A 17163-nucleotide genomic window follows, 5' to 3' on the forward strand; every position below is an offset into this window, starting at 1 on the left:
CAGCGCCAATTTACACGACAGATACACTAAGCTACCCAATAAAGTAAACTAATAGTAAACAGGGTAGCCATAGCCTACACGGTTAACAGTTAGATCGACCTCCTTAGCACCTCTAGGCGAACCTTCTCTTCATCCACGAGGCTGTGAAATTGACCGTGTTCATCTCTTTTTTCCACCAAACTACGAAACTATTTGAAACTGAACCTGAACCTGGCATCAGTTTCAGTTTCCTCGGCTGTCCACTTTCTTAATCTCTGTATCTAGCGTCCTAGTTGTATGTAGTAGTCACTTTACGCCCCCTGTTGGCACTCTCAAATAATTTTGTTCGTGTCGGTCCTCCACTTTATGCCACACAAGATGGGGGGACAAGGTAGCCAAAGCCAGGGCAACTGTGGAGCAGATGTTATGCTATTCTGAAATGCAACAAGATTTTGGGAAGAGGGAGAAACCAGTCGCCACGGGCATGGCGTAACGTTTAGGCTAGCCTACTGTGTGTAGCACGTGTCAAACGGAAATGCAATTCACTGGAACTGATAAGCATATCAAAATCTTAGATTTGCATATTGCGCAACTGCAAATGAGAATATTCAAGTTATGAAGGCGCCTTAAAAGGAGATTTTTAAGTTAACATACTCAACGCATTGCTACGCATACGCGGCCGCAAGGCTACGCATGGCTACGCTTCGGCCGCCATTGTGCGTCGATGCGTAGCAAAATGTGTCATCCCAGTTTTTGATACGCGACGCACCGAAGCATGCAATACCATGCGTTGTCGGTGGGGGCGATACTCCAATAATTGTTCAGTATTTCAACTATATGTCATATTTACAGAAGAAGCTTTGAATACAATTGCGGGCAAAGAGTAAAAACTATGTGAAAGTACGAAAATGTCCATATTTGTACCCAGCTACCGATAAATACTGGCAGTTAAGATGGTTGAGTGAGTTCGTGAAGCACAGGATTACCGAGTGAAAATTTTCGGTAGGCAATAATAATCAACTTGTGTGTACGTGTGTGTATGAAGTTAATATGCTACGTGTGACCTCCTCGAGAGGCTGAAATGGGAGAGATATATTGTCCAATGTTTTTAACAATACCAGTGGTGTTAAATTGTTCAGGGTATTGATGATTATCGCCTATATATTATGTGAATGTGGATAATACAGTGCCACCCCCTGTTGCGTGAGCGGTGTATTGCGTTTTGCCATTGCCCGCGTTGCTTGCGTTCGCTGTGTACACTATGAAAGGGAGCCCGTCACTCGCGTAGCTAACGTTGCTTGCTTGCGTTGCTCGCGTTGACTATGTAAGCGCCCTTAGGCTACCTTTGGCTACCTTTGTGCAGCATCAAGCAATGGTTTCCAATCAGGCAAAAAAAGATGAACTCTTCATCAGGGTATTCAGGGACCCAACAGAGGTCGTCACTAAAGGTCAATGGCACCAGCAGCAGGGTCAGACTAACCAATTTAACTCTGTTTAAGTTGTAGAGTTGACATAGCAACCTCTCATCATGCTCCCTTGATAAAATGTTAACAGCCCGAGTAGGCTATGGACAATACAAATTCATCAGTAGATGGCGCTAAAGTCACGCATAACTCCTATGGACCCACTGGGAAATATAGATCTACACTATATTGCCAAAAGTATTCGCTCACCTGCCTTGACTATATGAAGTTCGGTCACATCCCATCCTTAATCCACAGGGTTTATGATGATGTCGGTCCACTCTTTGCAGCTGCAACAGCTGCAACCATTCTGGGATTGGGAAGGCTTTCAACAAGGTTTAGGAGTATGTTTATGGGATTTTTGAATATTCTTTCAGAAGCGCATTTGTGAGGTTACACTGATGTTGGACGAGGTGACTGCTTCTCAGGATCCGCTCTAAATCATCCCAAAGGTGTTTTATTGGGTTGAGGTTAGGACTCTGTGCAGGCCAATCAACTTCATCCACACCAAACTCTGTCATCCTTGCCTTTATGGACCTTGCTTTGTGCACTGGTGCACAGTCATGTTGGAACAGGAAGGGGCCATCCCCTCCGTTTTTGACTCTGCGTTAATACACGCCACTTTTTGACAGCCAAATAGCGTTTTATATCACGCAACTAGAGGTTTCCGCGTGTATGTTCACGCCGTTTTTGACTGCGTTAATATACACGCCACTTTTTGACAGCCAAATGGCGTTTTATATCACGCAACTTTCCGCGTGTATGTTCACGCCGTTTTTGACTCTGCGTTAATATACACGCCACTTTTTGACAGCCAAATGGCGTTTTATATCACGCAACTAGAGGTTTCTTTCCGCGTGTATATTAATTCACGCCGTTTTTGAGTCCACTAGTAGGCCTATGTGAAATTGGGCCACCAATTGAATATGCCTGGTCTACACTGTAAGCCTTTCTAGCTAATGATTATTCTGATGTAAATTTCTGTGTACTCTTAGAATATGATGTAGGCTACCAATTATGTTCGTCTGATTCAGAACTCAGGCTTTACCAGATACTGGAGGAGATAAAGGGCCAAGTGCGGCAGAACACGTTACTCCTTCAAACTCTTATCAAAAAAGAGAATGCAGCAGACACCATTTATTGACAACTTTCAGCTCCCTCTTCAGAGCATGACTGACATTAAAAGCCTTGAGGACCAGTTGTCCAACCGAGACAAACGTTCTCTGGTAAGTTCTTACTGTTGCTTTTTGGTTTAGTAATAATGTAATGTGCCAGTAATGTATGTTAGTGTGTTGTTATGTTATCTTTTCACACAGACAAGGTATCTCTGTAGCCTGGGTGGTACAACGCCAAAATACATTGTGCACCGCATCATGAAACATGTCATCACTGATGAGCTTGCTAGGAAATTTAACTGGCAAGGGAGAGGAGCAAGAGCCCCTTTTCAGCGCTCATTTTGGCGAAAGCGGTCATAGGTACTGTTTTAAATATTATATTGCATGTCGCTACACCATAATACAAAATTGCATAACAATTGTTTCACAGCAGGAGAATGTTTAAAAGCTGTAAAAAAACGGCTAGAATTTATAAATAGTTGTTTTTTTGTTAAGTAATATCAATGCATATCAATGGGGCGATTTGTAGCAGCAGTGTGGTAGTACTAACAACAGAGGTATGTGCAACTTCCATAGTGCATAACAAGATTTTGTGGGTCTGAGTCCAGTGTGTGTGAGTGTGTTGTTTACAGAATCGGGTCATTCCGTGTCAAATCAGATAAGATTGTTGCTGCACCGTCTCAGATTTTGTTCAAACTTTGTGTATATCATCAATGGGTCCTAAAACCAAGGCCTGTGAAATATTTCTGTGGAAATCATCTGTCTTCATATCTTTTTTAGACCTTGAAATTCTTTCATTTTTACAGCTTGAAAAACACATGCCATGTCTGGGCATTAATATCTTGACAAATATGTTCCCTAGCCTCCCCAAATTTTCTAGGGTGGAAGATCAACTCATAATAAGCATGTGTAAACAATTTAAAGTCTGCACTAAATGTCTCTCGACTCTCGAAAGGGCCCTCAATTTTGGAAAAACGTGCATTAAGTGTGATATTTAGGGTATTAAAAAAACTGTTTATCTTTTTCACTTGGTATCAGTCACTATTTCCTCTTCAAATACGGCAGTTAATTAATGTTTTCCCACAATTTGAAGTCTCCACAACAAATAACCATGACAATAATAACAATAAAACAAGGCATGTTTGTATTTTGTGTCATTTTCATGTAACTGAAATGCTATGTGGGGTAGGTAGTAGGATCATGAAAATCTATGTGGAAATAGAAAAGTATATGGACATGTAGTGTGTAAAGTTCTGATATTGCATCTAAGCCCCGTTCACAGAATAAATGCATGTAGTTACAGGTGTTTTGGTAACACCAGAATAAACATTTACAATAAAAAAAGTGAAGTTTGGCACCCCCCTCTGGCGAAACAGTAGCATTTTGCTACTTTTACAAGGCATTAACTCTGGTAGCTATTTGAATGGAATGGAAAGGCTGTATTTTACTTCTCGTGTTCAAAAAGAAGCAGAAATTCCTATTACCTTGAAATTGAAAAGGATGCCAAATACACCGAATTATGTACTTGAAATTGTGTTTTAACCATTAATCTAAAATGGCTGTGAAGTTCTCAAAGGCCATTTGAATATCTTCATACGTGTTCTTATCCAAGGAGTACTGTCGTCCTGTCCTGGTAGTGGCTGGGGCTGGCACAGCACACAGCACATGAATTCAATTCCATTCAAATAGCTACCAGAGTTAAAGCAATAGTTCGGAATTTTGGACATAGGACCTCATTTCCAACTCAGTCTGGGTGATATAGGTCGGTGAAGACCATTTTCAGTGAATTTCTGCCCTTCCTATGACTTGCAGCGTTCATCTCGTGCTAATCTGGTGCCAAGATAACGCAAGTCAACGGTAACATCCAGCCTGCCACCGAAAACACTCCACAGAACACCCGAAACAAATACAGTTTAACGTCAGACTATCGATGCACATGCCTAGTGTTGATAGAACCATGTTAGAAATAAAACGAACCTTGCATCGCATTGCAAAAGCCTACTTTGTTCCCTGTATGGCAGTGGCGGATTGATATTGAGAAACTAGTCCCTCAAAATGTAATAAATCATTGAGTTGCAAGGTTAGTTTTATTTCTAAAATTATTCTATCAACACGGACATGTATATCGATAGTCCGACGATTTAATTGACTTGTCTCGGGTGTGCGGTGGAGTGAGTAAGACTGTTGTTGATGTCAGACTGATGTTACCGTAGAAATGTGTTAGCTCAAAAGCAGCGTTAGCAAAGGGGGACGCTGCAACTGAAGGAAGGGGCTAAACGCGATAAAAAACGGTCTCCACCGACCTATATCACCTCGGTAAAGTTGGAAATGAGGTCCTGTGTCCAAAATTCCGAACTATTCCTTTAATGCCTTGTAAAAGTAGCAAAATGCTACTGTTTCGCCAGAGGGTGGTGCCAAACTTCACTTTTTTTATTGTAAATGTTTATTCTGGTGTTACCAAAACACCTATAACTACATGCATTTATTCTGTGAACGGGGCTTAGATGCAATATTAGATCTTTACACACTACATGTCCATATACTTTTCTATTTCCACATAGATTTTCATGATCCTACTACCTACCCCACATAGCTTTTCAGCTGCATGAAAATGACACAAAAATACAAACATGTCTTGTTTTATCCTTATTATTGTCAAATTCATTTGATTTGGAGACTTCACATTTTGGGACAACATTAACAAAGGATTATATTTCTATAGAAAAGACTCATTGATGGCAGGTGTGTCCCAATAAAAAAGTTTTGAGACCCTCAATATCACTTTTTTTGCATGTTTTTTCAGAAACTAGGGACTTCTGTACAACCAATGAGACTGTGGTACAAACATTTAATCATTGAATCTTACTGAGAACATGCTTGTCTTCCATTCTATAAAGTTTAGTCAGGCTAGGAATGATACTTTTTAAGATATGAGTACCTTAACATGGCCTCCAAGATAAGGTCATTTAGAGAGTGTAAAAAGGCAAGGGCAAAAAGACAATGAAAACAATAGAATTGAACAAAAATATTTTACAGATTTTAGTTATGGAACCTAAACATTGTGTAGACAAACTTTGAAGAAAATCCGAGTCGGTGCTGCAACCATTTTCCTGGATTTTGTCTGATTTGACACGGAATGACCCAATCAGTCAAAAGGCAGGGAGCCACTGTTATAGAGGCTGAAAATTCAATTAAAAACTGGCTCAAATATAGTTGTGACCGGAGTGGAGGGAGAAAAGAGAGAGCTGCTGAAAAAGGTATGCTTAATGATCTAATGAAACAAACACTGTTACATTTGTCTGATTCTAAATGGTGTTCATCACAAATATTGATTGATATATTATTGACACACAAACAGTGACTTCCATAATTATTGACAACCCTGGAAAAGACCTTGCACCTTGTGGTCAGAAGGTCTACCTATTGCCTTGTCTCTTGCCCTCAGCAGCCTGTGTGCTAATAATTGTGGCATGTGTTTTATGAAATATTACAAATATTTGTAAAAATGGTCTGGATTAGGCTTTATGCGTGCATGAGGTATAGCAAGTATATGATCACCAATTAAATTCTTTCTCCTGTTAAACTCACTGGTTTGTGTCTGCAAAGGCAAATAATACCATCCCATTCTTATTATGTTCCTATTCCTCACCACAGTAGTTAAACAACATGGGTTTACAAGTGATTGTAGGTTAAATTACTGTCCACTTTTTGGCTCACCCCATCTGTTACTTCCAAGAATGTATGTTTGTTGCCTCTGCTGCCCCACCGTGTCTAGTCTCTATTCTAGGCCTGGTCCTCCGCTTAATTGATGGGATGTGCCGGCGCGCGAGGCGTGTCCCAGTCTGATGCAATAAAGAGGGCCTGGTTATGGCGCGGCACGCGGGAGAGAACGACTTTGTTTTGTGTTCAATTTGTTATCTTGTTAAGTTGATTTTCGGTTATGTAAACTTTTACGTTAATAAACCCTTAGACATTTGTTTGTCGATCTCTCTCCTGCTCTTTTGTTACCGTTTTGAGCCAGTGGTAACAAAGTGGGGGCTCGACCTATAAAAAACATAGGCTATTTCCGCCTTTGCTTTAAACTGCGTCTAGTGTTCTCGGAATAGGCTGACCGGTCCCTCGCACTTATAGGCCCTAAATGTAACTTATAACTTCATTTGGGGAAGTAAAATTCTCAGGCTTGTCTCCGTTATTGAATCCCTGTTTGGTTGCCGTTTGCAAACTAAGTTGAACAAAGAAAACCGTTCGCTGTGTGACAATCGGGTCGAAGTTATTGGTGTGGTATTCTTTTCAATACAGTTTGTAGCCTATATTGCGCCCTGTTCGCTTTTCGCATTGAGTTTGTCGTCTTCTTGGAGATAGGACAATAGGCCTCTATTGTTCTCGTAGGCTACGGGATTGTCGGACATGGAGGGTAAGTTCAGCGATGTCTTTCAATGTAATCAATTTGCCATAACCTTTCTTTTTATGCTTGCACTGTAGCTTGCGTGTTTTGTGGGACGTGTGTTTTTTTCCGTGGCTAGAGCATTAGTCTTGGGGGCACTACCAACGTATTGGAGAAATCGCCAGGTTACTGGTTGTTTAGCCATTCTTGCGGGCTTTATGTATAATCCATCCCACCGCAGGCCTGTTAGAAGATCCGCGCCTAGGTTAATTTGTTGTTTTTCGTGTGCTTAAAAATAATGGTTATTTGGCTTAAGTTGTCGCTGCCCTTCCTGGTTCGTGTTTGATTGATTGATTCATTCATGTTAGTTAATGATAATAGCCTTCGTCATTGTTTAAAGAATGTCTACTGTTGAAAAGTTTGTGGAGGAACCCTCGGAGGTTTTATTCAATACACTGATTAAGGAACAATTAATATAACTTGCTAGTCATTATAATATAGAGCTTACGAGTAAACGATACAAAAAAGTAATAAAACGTAAGGTGAAGGCGGCCTTGTGTGAACAAGTTGCGTCTGAGAGTGATGCATCAGAGGAGGATGAGGACAAACCCCCTCTGACTCCGAATTTAACATTTGCAGAACAAAAGGAACTGTTACTTTTACAGTTGGAACATAGCAAGATTGAACATGGAATGCAGATGGACAGGCTGCGTCTAAATGATCAAATTGAGCAGGCCAAATTAGAATTAGAACAGCAAAGGCAAACTCGAAGCTGAACGTTCGTACCTTATTAAAAAAGGTAAAATGCCTGACCCAGTTAATTCAAAGCTTGACATCCGTACCAGTTTACGGCTTGTTCCTCCCTTCAATGAAAAGGATGTCGACACTTTCTTTGTGTTATTTGAAAGATTGACAGACGCGCAGGGTTGGCCTGACTCGCATCGCGCCCTAATGCTACACTGCATTCTTACCGGGAAAGCACAGAAAGCGTTTTCCGCTCTCAGTGTTGAGGATGCGAAGGACTATGAGGCTATAAAGGCGTCTGTTTTAAGGGCGTTTGAGCTAATTCCAGAAGTGTATCGGCAGCGTTTTAGAGGTATCAGGATCAGACGAATGTTGAGTTCGCTAGAGAGTTGTGTTTAAAATACCAACGCTGGTGCGTCGCCCCTAATATTCACACTTTTGACAGTATGACGGACTTGATACTCTTGGAGCAATTCAAGATCACATTGCCTGAGCGTATTGCGACGTATGTTGCGGAAAAACAAGTTAAGAACGAGGCCGATGCTGCAGTGTTGGTGGATGAATATGAACTAACGCATTAGGCTCACGTTGGCGATCGGTTGCGTTCAGCAGATGGACAAAGGGACGGTTATTTTCGTAATAAAACTTTAAACGTCAGTCCTTTACCATTTACTCAAGACCGATCAAGTGCTGCATCTGACGCTGACCAAGTTTGCCGTTATTGCCAGGGGAAAGGTCATTGGAAAGGGAACTGTCCAGTGCTGAAATCAAAGGCCAAGGCTCGTTTTTCGTTTGTGAAGCCTGCTGCTCTAGCTGTGTCGCCTTGTAATTCCGATGCTGTAGTTTCTAACCAACTGAAGCCTAATTACTCTCCATTTATTTCAGATGGATTTGTTTCACTAATTGCCAGTGAGGAGAAGTTGCCTGTTAAAATCTTGCGTGATACAGGGTCATCAGAGTCCTTTATTTTGGAGTCTATTTTGCCGTTTTCTTCCTCCTCAAGGTCTGGGAGATCTCTTTTGGTCAGAGGTATTGATCTTCGTACTTTTGAAGTTCCTTTGCATAGCCTTGTGCTCTACTCTGATTTGGTAGAGGGGGATGTTGAGTTGGGGGTACGCCCTGCTCTCCCTGTTGATGGGGTGCATGTTATGTTGGGAAATAATCTGGCTGGTGGGCGTGTTTGGCAGAGTAGCCCTATTCCTGTGGTGACTGATTCTCCTCAGCTGAGGAATGAACCTGATGACTGTTTAAAAGAGTTACCTCAGGTGTTTGCTGCTTGTGCTGTGACCCACGCGGCTAGTCGTGCTGCGGGAGAGGCCCTGCAAGTTAAGGCCTCTGCAGAGAAAACTAAGTTTGCGTTGCCAGATTTTCCTTTAACTCTTTGTCATGAAGATCTAGTTAAGGAACAACATGCAGATCAATCTCTTTGTACATTGTTTGAGCGAGCTGTTCCGGCCGTGTGTTTTGAGAAGGTGGCTCATGGTTATTCTGTCAAAGATGGTTTGTTAGTGAGAAAATGGACACCTTCAACTAACATTTCAGTGGGGGAACCATGGTTTCAGGTTGTTGTGCCTACCGCCATTAGACACTTGATGTTGAAGACTGCTCATGACATGTTGGGGCAATTGGGGGTAAGTATGATCGCATCATGCGTCATTTCTATTGGCCTAAATTAAAGAAAGATGTTGCGGCCTATATTAAAACCTGCCATATATGCCAGATGACTGGAAAGCCCAATCAGGTCATAAAGCCTGCACCTTTGCATCCAATACCTGTTGTGGCTGGTCCATTCGAGCATTTACAGTTGGACTGTGTAGGGCCGTTACCTGTTGCTAAAGGTGGGTCTAAGTATTTGTTGACCATCATGTGTCAGGTAACCCGTTATCCTGCTGCCTACCTTCTGCGCACTATTACAACTAGGTCCATTGTTAAGGCTCTTTCCCAGTTTTTTTCTATATTTGGTATACCAAAGATTGTCCAGACTGATCAAGGTTCCAATTTTATGTCTCGTGTCTTTGCTCAGGTTTTGCGCCAGCTTCACATTAAACACAACAAAGCCTCTGCGTACCACCCTCAGAGCCAAGGGGCCCTTGAAAGTTTCCACCAGATGCTGAAGTTCCTTCTCCGTGCCTATTGTATGGAGTTGGGACGTGACTGGGAGGAAGGTTTGCCATGGCTGTTGCTTGCATCCAGGGAGGTGGTCCAAGAGAGTACAGGTTTCAGCCCCAATGATCTAGTCTTCGGCCACTCTGTACGTGGGCCTTTGGCTGTCCTAAAGGATAGTTTGGACCTCAAGGAGCCGCCAAAGAGCTTGTGTGATTATGTAAATGGTTTTAGAAGACGTCTATATGAGGCGGGTAGGTTGGCTCGTGAGAAGTTGACAAATGCTCAGTAAAAAATGAAAGAGCGGTATGATAAGAGAACTCAGCGTCGTGGTTTTGCTGTGGGTGATAAGGTGCTAGCTCTCCTGCCAGTTCTGTCATCGCCGTTTCAGGCTAAGTTTTCTGGCCCCTACACTGTTGTCAAGAAGGTGTCAGAGGTTAATTATGTAATTGCAACTCCTGACAGGAGGAAGAGTACCCAGTTGTGTCATCTTAATCTGCTCAAGCCTTATCATGAACGTTCAGATACATTAGATTGTAATACTACTGTGCAACCTGTAGCTCTGACTAATTGTTGTCTGTCTCCTGTTTTTCCCCTTGTTTCTTCGGTGGCAGCGCAGGAACAAAAGGAGATACGAGGTCCTGATGATGGTGTTTTGCGTGCACGCTTGCACAATTCAGAAACATTGAAGCAACTTCCAGAATTGTTGCAACACTTGTCTGAGGACAAGTGTGCTGAGCTGATTGATGTAAAATAATGACTTTCCATCTCTTTTCTCAGATACTCCGACTCAAACACATCCGTTGAAGCACGATATAGATGTTGGTGATATGTCCCCAATCAGGCAGCGGTTTTATCGTGTTTCCCAGGAGAAGCGCAAGCACATTGACACAGAGGTTGAGTATCTGCTCAACAATGGCCTGGCTGAACCCTCCGCATCAGCCTGGGCATCACCATGTATTCTGGTTAACAAACCAGATGGTACCTTTCGATTTTGCACTGATTATCGGAAACTTAATGCTATCACTAAGCCAGATAGTTTTCCCCTACCTCGTATAGAGGATTGTGTAGATCAGGTTGGTGCTGCGACATTTGTTAGCAAATTTGACCTCCTCAAGGGCTACTGGCAAGTGCCTTTGACGGACCGTGCAAGAGAGGTGTCCTCGTTCATTACTTCTCAGGGCCTGTTCTCCTATAATGTAATGAGTTTTGGGTTACGCAACGCTCCCGCGACTTTCCAGCGATTAATGAACACCGTGGTCGCTGGACTAGGGAGTTGTGCAGTGTATCTGGACGATGTGGTGGTCTTTAGTAATACTTGGGGTGAACACCTGGACTCTATTAGAGCTCTGTTCCAGCGTCTTGCCCAGGCTCAGTTAACCATCAACCTCGCAAAGTGTGAGTTTGCGAGGGCGACGGTGACCTACCTGGGAAAGGTGGTGGGCCAAGGACAAGTATGCCCCATACGGGCTAAGACATTGGCCATAGACCAGTATCCGTCACCTATCAACAAAAAAGAGTTGATGAGGTTTTTGGGTATGGTGGGTTTTTATCGTTGTTTTTGCCCAAATTTCTCATCCGTAGTGGCACCATTAACAGACCCTCTGAAGTCCAGTGTGAAGTTTAACTGGACCAGTGATTGCCAGACTTCCTTTGATACTGTTAAAGCTCTTTTAACTTCCTTTCCTGTCCTTGCAGCGCCACAGTTGAACCGGCCATTCAAGTTGCAGGTCGATGCTAGTCAGGTGGGAGCTGGAGCTGTTCGTCCAGTTTCTTTCTTCTCTCGGGAGTTTCTTTCTTATCAGGCTAATTATTCTGTCATTGAGAGAGAAGCTTTGGCATTAATTTTGGCGCTACAGCATTTTGATGTCTATGTAGCTGGTGCCATTTCTCTGATAGCTTTCTGTGATCATAATCCGTTAACTTTCTTGCACTCACTTCAAAATCCAAATCAGCGCTTAATGCGCTGGGCTCTTTTTCTGCAACCATACCATTTGGATATTCGCCACATTAAAGGTGTAGATAATGTGATTGCAGATGCTTTGTCCCGTGCTCCTTCTGATTAACTGCTTTAACTGTTTATTACCACATGTCCTTCTTTCGGTCTCTTTTCTGTCTTCCAGGGCCCGGATGACAGAAGTTGTGACAGTTGTAAGATGAGTGTGAGAAAAGGGGTTAAAGTGGGTTTTTCTGTAGTATGCGGTATATGTTTGGTATATATTTGTGGTTGTTTTGCACGTTCTTTGACACTATTTTGTACATTTAGTGTACTTAGGTTTTTTATAGCTTATTTCACATTATGGTTGTGGTATTATGTAGCCAAGACCTGTCTTAAGGGGGGAGGTGTTACATCCAAGAATGTATGTTTGTTGCCTCTGCTGCCCCACCGTGTCTTGTCTCTATTCTAGGCCTGTGGGGTATACTACGAATCTCGATTAGTGGGTTAGCGAGGTATGTTGCGCTCAAAGCCAGGGTATGCTGTCATACGAAAGTGGATTTGTTTTAGCGTCGCTGTATCACCATGGTATCTTATGCTCGCAACCAAACCTGGTCGGGAGCAGGTTATGTGCTAAGTTATAGCTCAAATCGTGAAAAACTACCGCCCTCTGGCCAATTCTAACCAATCCATTATCTTGAAAAACGAAGTTATCTCACGTGTGCTAATCTGTCATACTTAGAAAAGGTTCAGCCCCGCCTCTGCAAACATTTTGAAACTCGAAGGCGCTTTTAACTATGTTACGCGTGCAAATATGTCACTACTATGGACGTGCATACCATGCAATATTTGATGACCATCGATTTTTTGATGTTATGGGTTAGACACTGAAAAAGACCACCCTAGATTTCTCTGCCGCTTATAAATGCGGAAGTAATCGTTGGTTAACCTAGGCTGTCTTGTGCGTCTCCACGTTTCCCGATTGGTCAAAGTCACCCCAACCACGAGAACGCGCACAAATCTGAGCTGAAAGCCTAGTTGGACAAATTCATCCTTGAGTGAGTTTCGTAGTACCACTCAACTCTGATTGCGACTTTCGTTTTTAGCAATCCAGGTTATCCAAAGAAAACCTGGTTATGTTCAACGAGATTCGTAGTATACCCCACTGGTCCTCCGCTTAATTGATGGGATGTGCCGGCGCGCGAGACGTGTCCCAGTCTGATGCAATAAAGAGGGCCTGGTTATGGCGTGGTGCGCGGGAGAGAACGACTTTGTTTTGTGTTCGATTTGTTATCTTGTTAAGTTGAACTTCGGTTATGTAAACTTTTACGTTAATAAACCCTTAGACATTTGTTTGTCGATCTCTCTCCTGCTCTTTTGTTACCGTTTTGACGTGGTACCTTGGTAACACCATCTCTTTGAGCAGCTCTGACAGTGAATGTAAGTTTTTCATGGAATTTCTCTCTTCTGATATATTTTGTCATTTTGCCGGTCAGCTTGTTTTGTTTGTTTGTTTATTTATAAATTTGTTTTATTATTTTTTTTTCCAGGAGAATGCTACAAGAAGTCAGAACTGGGAGTACACTACATACATTCAACTCATTAAATTATCACATATTACAGAATGAATCATTATATTCTAATTAATACTGCAGTGTTTGTTGTTAATGTATCTAAATGCTACTTTTCGGCTAATTTCATATACATATTGAACAGGTTGGTAAAGCAAATTTGCTGCTAGCAGGTCTGCTGATCATCTCACAAAATGTTTGTCCAGGGTGGTCCAAGTAGTCTATCAGTTGGAAGAAATGTTTAGGTTTGAAACCAATTTATCCAACGTTGGCCCAACCATATCTATATAATACCCTGTCAACCTGCTGCCAACCAAAAAACAACTTATCCAAGGTTGCGCCAACGTTGGCCCAACCATATCTTCATTGTACCCCTGCCAACCTGCTGCCAACAAAAAAACAACCTATCCAATATTGGGCCAACGTTGGCCCACCGGATAAAATTACGTTGGCCCAACGTCAGCGCCCAACGTTGGCCCAACACAACTTCTGACGTTGGCCCAACGTTGGCCCAACGTCAGCTTGCTACTTGGGCTGGGTCAAAAAGGCATTCACAGTAACTTACTGGCAACAATTGGCCAGTAAGTTACTGTAAATACAACTGAAATCACAGTATGTAATTGTTTTTCATTTTACAGTGAATACATAAAATACTGTCATTTTGCCGGTCAGCTTGTTTTGTTTGTTTGTTTATTTATCTGTTTTATTATTTTTCTTCCAGGAGAATACTACAAGAAGTCAGAACTGGGAGTACACTACATACATTAAACTCATTAAATGATCACATATTACAGAATAAATAATTATATTCTAATTAATACTGCAGTGTTTGTTGTTAATGTATCCAAATGCTACTTTTTGGCTAATTTCATATACATATTGAACAGGTTGGTAAAGCAAATTTGCTGCTGGCAGGTCTGCTGATCATCTCACAAAATGTTTGTCCAGGGTGGTCCAAGTAGTCTATCAGTTGGTAGAAATGTTTAGGTTTGAAACCAATTTATTCAACGTTGGCCCAACCATAGCTATATAATACCCTGTCAACCTGCTGCCAACCTAAACTCAACTTATCGAACGTTGGCCCAACCATATCTTCATAATACCCTTCCAACCTTCTGCCAACCAAAAAACAACTTATCCAAGGTTGCGCCAACGTTGGCCCAACCATATCTTCATAATACCCTTCCAACCTTCTGCCAACCAAAAAACAACTTATCCAAGGTTGCGCCAACGTTGGCCCAACCATATCTTCATAATACCATTGCAACCTTCTGCCACCCAAAAAACTATTTATCCAACGTTGGGCCAACGTTGGCCCAACCATATCTTCATTGTACCCCCCTGCCAACCTGCTGCCAACAAAAAAACAACCTATCCAACGTTGGCCTACCGGACAAAATTACGTTGGTCCAACGTCAGCGTCCAACGTTGGCCCAACACAACTTCTGACGTTGGCCCAACGTTGACCCAACGTCAGCTTGCTACCTGGGCTGGGTCAAAAAGGCATTTACAGTAACTTACTGCCAATAATTGGCCAGTAAGTTACTGTAAATACAACTGAAATCACAGTATGTAATTGTTTTTGATTTTACTGTAAATGGAAATACAGTACATTTACTGTAAAAGGTATTACTGTACATTTTACGGTATTTTTTACAGTGTAAAAAAAATGGCTGTGAAATCTACAGTTATTTACTGGAAACTTCACAATAGCATTACTGTATATGCTTTTTACAGTAGAATGTTGTAAAATTTACAATACCACCACTGAAATTACAGTAGTCTAAGTATTACTGTAAACAAATCACAATATAGCCATTATAGTGCTGTAAATGGTAAAGTTAACTACTCTGTTTATTCTTATCTTTCTTTTGACTCATAATGACATACCAGAGACGGTTGAGAAAGTCAATTTGATGGAAATGCGGTACCTTTACTGTAAAAAGTATTCACAGTAACTTACTGGCAACAATTGGCCAATGTATAGATCACAAAACCCATTCGAAGTCAAATGGCTAAAGCGTATGGGACATTAAGTCTGCAGACTTCTTTGTCACTGTGAGAGTTTGATAGACACTGATGGGAAATCTGTTTGATGAAAAAACTGTTTGATGCACTTTAATGTTGGTGGACTGGCTGGAAATGTTACCCTTATTGTTCTAAGATGTCAGTAAAAAAACAACAAAACAAAGCAATTTGGCTCCCCCTTGTGGTTATAGCCATGCTCTGATTCATATTGCTGTTTTGTCATGTCATGTTTTGCAAAATTTACTATGTTCTTTGACCTATGAAGCTTGTGTAACCATATCCCTGGAGTCCATGTCACTGGACTGGATCTGTGAAAATAGCATGCTTATGTTTACTTGTGGGGAACACCTTTGGCTATATTTTCTGTTTTCAGCTCATTCAGGAGTTAGGACACATTTATTATGACCTATTCTCCAATATGATTAAAATACATTTCAGTCACACCACATCCTGTCGTACATTACATTCCTATGTCTTTGCTTAGCTACGGATGGCACCACCACATCACCACATCATTATTCCAAACATCAAACTGTATTCCAAACTAAAACAAAGCAAAAAAGAAAGAAAGAAAATTGTAAATTATAAATTTGAACGATTTGTACAAAATGTTCCCTATTGTTCAAGTGACCCCTCCCCTCAGGATTGTGCTTTGGGGTCTAAGGACAGGGCCATAAATAAGTGAAACATGATAGGAATTAAAGCCTGGTTTCAGTGTGTATAAGGCACAGTGGAGCTGTGCCCAGTCGCTTGGGCTGGAAAGCATGTGCAGTTGCCCGGTGGACTGTACATATGTTGAAAGCATGTGTCTGGCCACACCATCATACATGCCACCATGAGAGAGTGCGGGATAATAATAGATGTGTTGATCCAGATTGAGTACAGTTGTGCCATTTATCTAAGCTGTCATGGCCTCAGGGAGTGCTTTGATTTGGGAAGGAAAATGTTTTCTTTATCTCACATCGGCATTTGTACAGTTTGTACCGAACAAAGACAAGTCTGTTCCGGTGCCCCCCCCCCCCCCCCACTCCATATGTATTTACAGTAAGGGGGGATTTTTGCTTATAGCTTCTGCTTTTGACATATTACCTGATAATGTTAATCCTTGTCAATGTTTTGTGTTGCCAATGCCACTACTTTTATTTATTCCTCTTTTGCAGTAATCTTTTGGATTGGATCTTTTTAAAAAGTTTTGCAAAAATGATTCTCAATGTTGGACAATAGTCTGAATATCTATATAATATGTGGGGATTACGTTAACATAATTTTCATTTCCTCAAGTTAGATATAGATAACAATGAATTAGGAAAATTCAATGTATTCTCAACCAAGTATTGTGAGATGTTATTTTAAAATATGACACATTATATAATAAATTTGTGGATATAGTGCTCACAATCATTAGTCTTGTAACATCTTCCAGTATAATATCTCATAATTCATATGGGGTAGAATGAATATAGTATGAATGATTTCTTACTAGTCCATTGGGCCTATATCTACATAATCAATAATTCATTCCAGTCCCATGAAAAGCTAAAACACAAGTTATGTAGTTTTGTATGTGATAGACTGTGTCCAAATTGCTTTGGCAAGACATTATGGACTTGTCAACACCTGCAGTCAGAGTGAAACTTGACAAATGATGGGGATACAGTATGTTGTGCTGACCTCTCTCTTGAGATGCCTCGACTTGACATGCAATCATGTGCTGTGTGGAGTGGACATGGTGGTTGTCTTTAGATAATTTAAAATAATGATACACTTGTGAAAAAGCTGAAAATCAGTTATGTTTAAACTCATGGGTATTTTGTTTTACTATAAGGGTATATAGTTTGGT

Source organism: Sardina pilchardus, chromosome 13 (genome assembly GCF_963854185.1).
Source record: "Sardina pilchardus chromosome 13, fSarPil1.1, whole genome shotgun sequence".
Lineage (NCBI taxonomy): Eukaryota > Metazoa > Chordata > Actinopteri > Clupeiformes > Clupeidae > Sardina > Sardina pilchardus.